Consider the following 7,500-nt stretch of genomic DNA (forward strand, 5'->3'; position numbering starts at 1 on the left):
CAGTCTATATTTAAGAAACAATGGTGCCATTACTTTGAGTGTTCAGCTCAGGAGCAACGGCATTCTCATTCCAGCGGTAAAACACAAGTGGTGGTTGCCATGGTATTGGGCTCTCTCAACCTGCTGGTGTTGCCATATTTAGGCACACAAAGTTTCTCATCAATATTTTACCCAACAACCATTGGCTGCACCTCCAAATGGCTGATATCAGCTTCAGAAACATTGATAAAATGGGATATTGAGCTCGGTAGAAGAGAGGTAACCATAAACTGAGTAGGTAATCAAACCATGCTGCGTCTGTGCAGGGTGACCCAAGAGGAAAGTTTCACTGAGGTCAAATGTTTCTTGTGTCACACAAAACAAGCAAGGTGATATGTTATTTCCTACTACTTGGACCGGAAATCACAATGTATAATTTTGCTCGGCAATACTCGTACAAATCAAAACCATGCTTTTTCATTCTCTACCATCTTTGTGTTCTAATGAGCAGCCAGGGAGTCATGGGACAAAAAGAAATTCACCCAGGCTTGTTAAAGGGCCACAGCCCACTTAGGAGGTGGTTGTAAATGTATTCAATTTGATTAAAGAATTAAGCTAGTATGTGAAAGAGAATTAATTTGAATGCAGCAGATCCAAGGAGGATCTGAGCCTGATACTCCAGATGACTCAAAGCTGAGCAGAGTGCAGCTGGAGTGCACTGGGTTCAGTTGTATAAGTCAAATGTCGAGCCTGCTTTTCTGATAGGACGTGTAATCTGGGATAATTGGCCCCTTTCAGGGACTCAGATTATACCAACAGCTTCGCCGTCAGACATAATGGACCAGTATGCTGCACATACAGTTCTACAGCTGAGTAACACACACACACACACACCAAAAAGCTCTTTATTGTGATCAAACGCTCGCTGTAACATTTAATACATTCACACATTAAAGCCGAGTGGGCTCCTGAATCCAGACGTTAACAAGGGAAAAGAACAGTGATGAACACTGACACACAATTGTCCCTTATTTTCCCTCCCGCAGTCGAGATGAAAATGCATGGAAGTGCTCCTCTACACGGACCTTTTAACTCTGCCTGTAATCACTTTGTTTCAGTCAACACCATGCAGCTGCTGCTGTCGACTTGCTTTTTGTTTGAGCTGTCAGATTGAGATGCACGACAGTAGAAATACATTTAATTGAGGATGGCACACTGTTTGCAGGTTTGCTCGACTTACATTGTTTTCTCTGGCTTTAGATCTTTGATTCAAAACGATTGTCTTGCAGTGGCCTCGCTGTCAATAACTGATGTTTTGTGTTTAAGTATTGGCAACTGGAATACAGTGAACAAACAGAAACAGACAGGAACACCACAGCGCAACACAAAGTAAAAATTAAGCTAATTTGCTTTTAAGGAGTTCTTTCAGCATGTAAAAGAACAGATCCTGATTGGTGGATGGAAATGCATGATGACTTCTTTTCAAAAATCAAAACGCAGAAAACTCTGCGTGAAATAACCCAAACTGCTCTTACTGTGGCACAAAATAGGGATATAGTTTAAGACTATATTAACACACTGTAAATGGCTGGTGAATTAATTCTTTATGGAGTGCTTGACATGCTGACATTTTTGAAAAACTATTATACAGAATAACAAACAACGTGCATTAGCCTGCAGCAGCTAAACTATTTCAGTTAATCATTTCACATTGAGTGAAAGCTTTTTGGTTTGTGTTATACGAAGCCCATCTGGGGCCTCGTGAGTGCTACAAGCAGTGCTATTAATCACAATTACAGAGAGCCTAAGGTCAGCCGCCCCTATTCAGATAAGCCTTCAGATAGCTGCCTTCTCAGATTTTGGATACAATGCTGAAGCAGTGGCTGTGAAACAACTCAAACAGTAAAAACTAGGTATCTGTGAAGATTTTGCACACAGTCAAATAGACAAAGGCACTGTACAATTTAATATGTGTCCTGCTAAGTTACACAGTGCTTGCGTCTGTCACCCAATGATTTGAGTGAAGCCAAAACACCTGGATCGCCCCCTGGTGGCTTGCTGCAGTATGGGGGAGTAAACCCGGCCTCCTCCATGTAAGCTGCTGGGACATGTATCAAACAAAAAAGTCACAGTACAATGATTTCCCCCCCTTTAATGATAGGTAGGTCTTATCACACTGTATTCATGTTTCTGATAAGTTTGGTTTTATTTATATGATGCAATATTAATGAACTAAGACATCATGATTGACAGCTGAGACTGACTCGCGATTGGTTAGACGTTTGCATTTTTTTCTGGATGATGGGAGGACGTGTCTCCCCTTCCTGCTTCCTTAGTATTATAATCAGCATGCAAAGGACTTCATTGAGGAGTTTGCATGTAGCACACAACCTTAAACTTCAATGGCTCCTCAGTAAATCCGAAAGAAGAAGCAAGCTTTGTATTTAGACTCAAAGCACGAGCAGCCATCTGAACAGGAGGAAGCGAGTTAAACAGTCGGTGTTTGCTGAATCGCTGAAGAGGCAAAAGAAGAAAAGGGGACTTTAGGCTTTCTTGTGCCGCGTCTGGAGGATGATGAAATATGCTGCTCTGTCTCTGGGGACCACTAAGACCGGCCACATGATACATGCACACACAGCAAAATCAAACAAACCCCATCCCAGCGCAGTTTTTGAATGAATGAGCCCCACATAGTAATGCATATACAGTACCATACAGTAAAGCAGGGTGACAGGATGGTGTGCAGGTGAAATGAATGGATTATGGGGGGAGGGGAGGAAATGGGGAAAGAAGGAGCAAGAGGAACAAGAAGGCCAAACAGGGAGAAAGAGCGATGATAAACCAATTACCATAGGTTTGAAGAAATTCTTTCATCCTAAAACTGTCAGCACGCATGCAAATATACACACATTTATCTTTTTTTTTCATACTCTGCCTCTCTCCTGCATACAAATAAAGCCCCCTCACACACACACATGCTGGTCAGTCCTCTCGCTTTATCACTCACTCGCACACATTTTCAGAGCTCTCTTCAAACAAATGCACTCTCGATTAAATATTGAAGAGAGCCTGTGGCAAACCAGGCGGAGATACAATTCCTCCAGTCTCGCATGGAGCCTCCTCGTCCGGGGAAGAGGAGGGAAGCACCAAAGGAAAGGAGAAAGGAGGAGGACGCCGGGAACAGGGCGACCTGAGAAGAAGGCACACCAGGGAAAGGGTAGATTGAGGAGGAGTGTGTGTGTGTGTGGGGGGGGTTGCGAGGAGCGATGAGAAAATAAGGCAGTGATAAAGCGGCCGAGGATGAGAAATAGAGCAGGACTAAGAATGGAAGGAAAAGAGAAGAGAGGACTGAAGCGAGAAACTAGAAGCTGGATACAACTGCACCTTCTGCCCTCTTGACCAAGAGTGTCCTGGAAATACTGAACGCATTTCAATCTGAAAAAAAATTCCACAATACAGCACGCATCAATAAAAATGTTCCCATGTTGATTTATTAAGGGGGATGGCATGGTGGTGTGGTGGTTTGCACTTTCGCCTCACAGCAAGAAGGTTCTGTGTTTGACAGCTGCCTTTCTGTTTCGAGTTTTCATCTTCTCCATGTGTCTGTGGGTTTTCTCTGGGTACTCCAGCTTCCTCCCGCAGTCCAAACACATGCATTGTAGGGTAAACACACTCTTTAGTGCCCATAAGTGAGAATGTGATTGTCAAATGATTGCTTGTCTCTCTGTATGTTGGTCCATGTGATAAGATGGGACCAGGGTGCACCCGCCTCTTGTCCAATGTCAGCTAGCTTCAGTCCCAGTCTCCACCACAACCCTCAAAGGATAGATAATGGAAGGATGGATTAATTTATTCATTCTATAAATACAATAAACTAAATTGTATTTAATTATTTGGTATTTTAATAGGGTGATACAAAAGATGAGCTTGAAAAGTAATCTACAAATTAACTAGTATGGCCCTCAGTAGAGCTCACACCCCCACCAAGACCTAACAGTCCCCTTTACTTCAATCACCTTTCTCTAAACTGCACACACTCATTTATACTTCTTTTCTAAACATGTCTGATTTTTGGAGAAAGCCAAGATCGGGATCCACACCCAAATTGAATTGGTTCCTCCATGACCCAAACTGCATCCTTTCCCAAAGTTTCATGGAAGTGAGTTAGGCTGTTTTGGGGTAATCTTAAAAAAGACATTAACTACAAACATACAAAACGGACTGTGGCAGAAGTAAATATTAATCCATTATTAAAGAGAGGGACTATACACAACTGCTTATAGACATAATCATTATAATTATGTTGTATGTTAAGATTCTAGTATGTATAGTTCAAAGCTGAGCATTACAGCCAAACTTGGTTATAGCCTCAGGTTCTGCTCACATCTTCAACACACTGACATGAACATTAAGTTAAACAAAATCTTGTGAACCTAACATAAAGGACACAGGATCTTGGGTTTTTATACTTTTTCTACCAATCTTACACAACTTCTTAACAGACTCCAGGCCAATGTTGATATTACAGCTGAGGCAATTAAAAAGCCATTAGGTGATAAATATTTCACACAGTAATTCATACATTGCACACTGAAGTAAAACTCATATAATTGCAAACGCAAGTGCAAACACATACCTCCATGCCCATAGAGGCCCTCGAGCAATTTTCAGTCAACGTGAGGGCTGATGTATTACTGCTGTGGTGCGTGGGCAAAGCACTGAACTGTATTTCCATTCTGCTGCCTCAGGATGTCCTTTCCTTTCCAGGGAACATGCGTCATCCAAGCTGTTGCGTGAGCGCCATCTAGCAGCAGCCCCAGTGAACTGCAGATTTTAGGAGTTAATATTTCAACTACAGAGTAGAATTCTGAGTTTAAAGTCAGAATTCTGAGAAAAAAGTCAGGATTCTGAGTTTAAAGTCAGAATTCTGAGATTAAAGTCAGAATTCTGAGAAAAAAGTCAAAATTCTGAGAAAAAAGTCAGAATTCTGAGTTTAAACTCAGAACTCACTTGTTTTTTCCACAGTGGCCCTAATCCTCTTCCGTATGGAACTGACGTGTCAATACTTTTAATGAAAATTGCTTCTTGATTACAGGACACATCTAAATCTGTTCACACTTCTGAATGAGTACTATGAAACATATGTCTATATTTTTAAGGTGCACAAGTTAAATTTACAGTTGACTTTACACAATAACATAAGAAGCCGACAATACATCATTTTTGGCAATGCAACCCCAGCATGCTAATGATCTCAACGTATTATCAAAAGAAAAGGAAAAAGGAAAAACAAACTAAATAAAATAAGCCCAACTTTTTGCTTTTCTAATGACCCACATATACTTGTTATCTCACATATATATTAATTCTTTATATGGGTTGGGCAATTCCGTATTCTGGGAGATGACTTCAAGTTATTTATAGTGAGTTATGAATATGTTTCCCTTCTCTGGTTGTATTAGACACTTGTGGTTGCCTCAGTGAATAGGACTGCTTAATGGAAACTTTGGAATTTCATATTTTTTGCGTCAGCATGGTAAAGTACCTCAATTCGTCAAGTTTCATCAAAGTTACTGCATTGGTCAAAAACAGACATTCCCATCTGGTTCTTACTATAAGTGGCTTCTCAACTAGAATCAACTAACAGTGATAAAAGGGATATTAGGGTTTTGGTTTCCTCCTCTGCTCCTCATGTCCAAGTGACATATGAGTAAAATAAAACACAAAACCTGAATTATACCATGTACATTCATATCTAGCTTCTTCCTTAAATCAATAAACTATGCTCAGGATTTAACACAACCTCAAATGGAAAGAATGTAAAATATCATAACACCAATGTGTTAATTCAAAACAAATCTATGTAAAACTCATGAAGAAAGAACTGACCCTCATTTTCCACAAATCTGAGTTTCACTGATAATGAAAGTTTACGAGAGGATCTGAATCATCCGGACTCTGGATTACCTCTACTCTATACAGGCTGTGAGAAACATGGGGCAACGGACAAACTCGGAGGTTACAGAGAAAAGCCGAGTGGAAAGTTTGAGCTACAACGTAAGTGATGCAAGTAAATACAAATATAAAGGGAATTGAAGCTTTGTGATTCATTTAATGTACGTGCACACAAATCCTAGAAGTGAAAGCAGGGAGTAAAAGAATACAAATAGAACGACTGTAACTGTGTCCCGCCCTGTAGAAGTTCAATGGAAGTAGGGGAGGAACAAAAACTAAAGAGGAAGTCTGGACGAGCTGCTGAAAATATGCTGAATAACGTTTCTGACAATAAAACGAGCTCCTCCGCCACCAGGAACCGGACTGAAGTAAAGCAGAGCATTGGCATATGAATTTAATATCCGACATCTTGTCATTGTTCTGATGTGTACCAGCATTCTTATATATTTCTGTTTCAAGCTGTCAGGACTTGAGGCCTTTGACACCGGGGCTGACTTTTTCTACCACAGAAACCGAGAGATGAAGGAAATTGAGCAACCTCGACTAATCCTTCTGAGAATTTGGGTTTCACTCACTCTCTGAGGAGATATTTAGATATTCCATTTGTCTTCTCTATTATAAATAAGCCTGTCAAAACACTACTTTTGTTTTTTCACAGGCTTCATCATGGAAACGACACTCAAATACATTTAGTTCAATTAGGACGTATAATAAGTTTCCGATATTTTCCATACTTTCTGCAATCTTCAACGTTTTGTCAGAATTGTTTATCCAAATAAAATAAAGGTTCAAATCAAACTGTTTCCTCATACCTACATCTAGAGTCTCTATTTTGGCTTTAAACGGGTCATAATTCTTTCAGGTATTAAACTTACATTAAGCTTTTTGATATTTTAAATAGTTTTTGAATCATCGCAGTATAAGCCTTTTTTGTTATGACAGTCGCCTCAGGCCAACCTCCAGTCGGAGGCAGCCTGCCACCTCAGGCTAGCTGCTGAGAGGCTGCTAATTACCACCAACTGATTCCAATCCTCAAGATAACACATGACATACAATTGCAGGCTGGGAAAATATTCGCAAAACATAATTTCACAAGCTAAAAATAGTAAGGACCCTTGTTTGACTCCATACACACTATATATTGTTCCTTCTGTTCCTCTTTTACTGTCCGAACTCTTCACACTATTCTGACAGCCTTTTTCATACAGATCCCGCAATTCAGTTTAGGGTCAAGCCTCTGAAATTTCTGTAGAGATTGAATTTTGGGCCTGGAGGAGTAGGAAGATAATGGCACATCCACTCTGGTATCTCAGCTAGACGTTGTGGAGCGTCATGGTGTATCATTCTGCCCACTGTCTTGTGGATATGTTAGGACGCACATTGACGTGTTTCTCTTTTGTAAGACTAGATGTTTTCACTGTGTGTCAGACAGTGACGAACAACACTGGGGCCTCTCATTATCTCTTGTCTCCTGTTCACCCTGGAGAGGAGTGCTATACACTTTGACTTCACCTCCACTCTACAGAATCTACAAAAGTCTGTCTACTATCACAGCAGGGAGAGGAT

The sequence above is a fragment of the Limanda limanda genome, chromosome 19 (assembly GCF_963576545.1).
Source record: "Limanda limanda chromosome 19, fLimLim1.1, whole genome shotgun sequence".
Classification (NCBI taxonomy): domain Eukaryota; kingdom Metazoa; phylum Chordata; class Actinopteri; order Pleuronectiformes; family Pleuronectidae; genus Limanda; species Limanda limanda.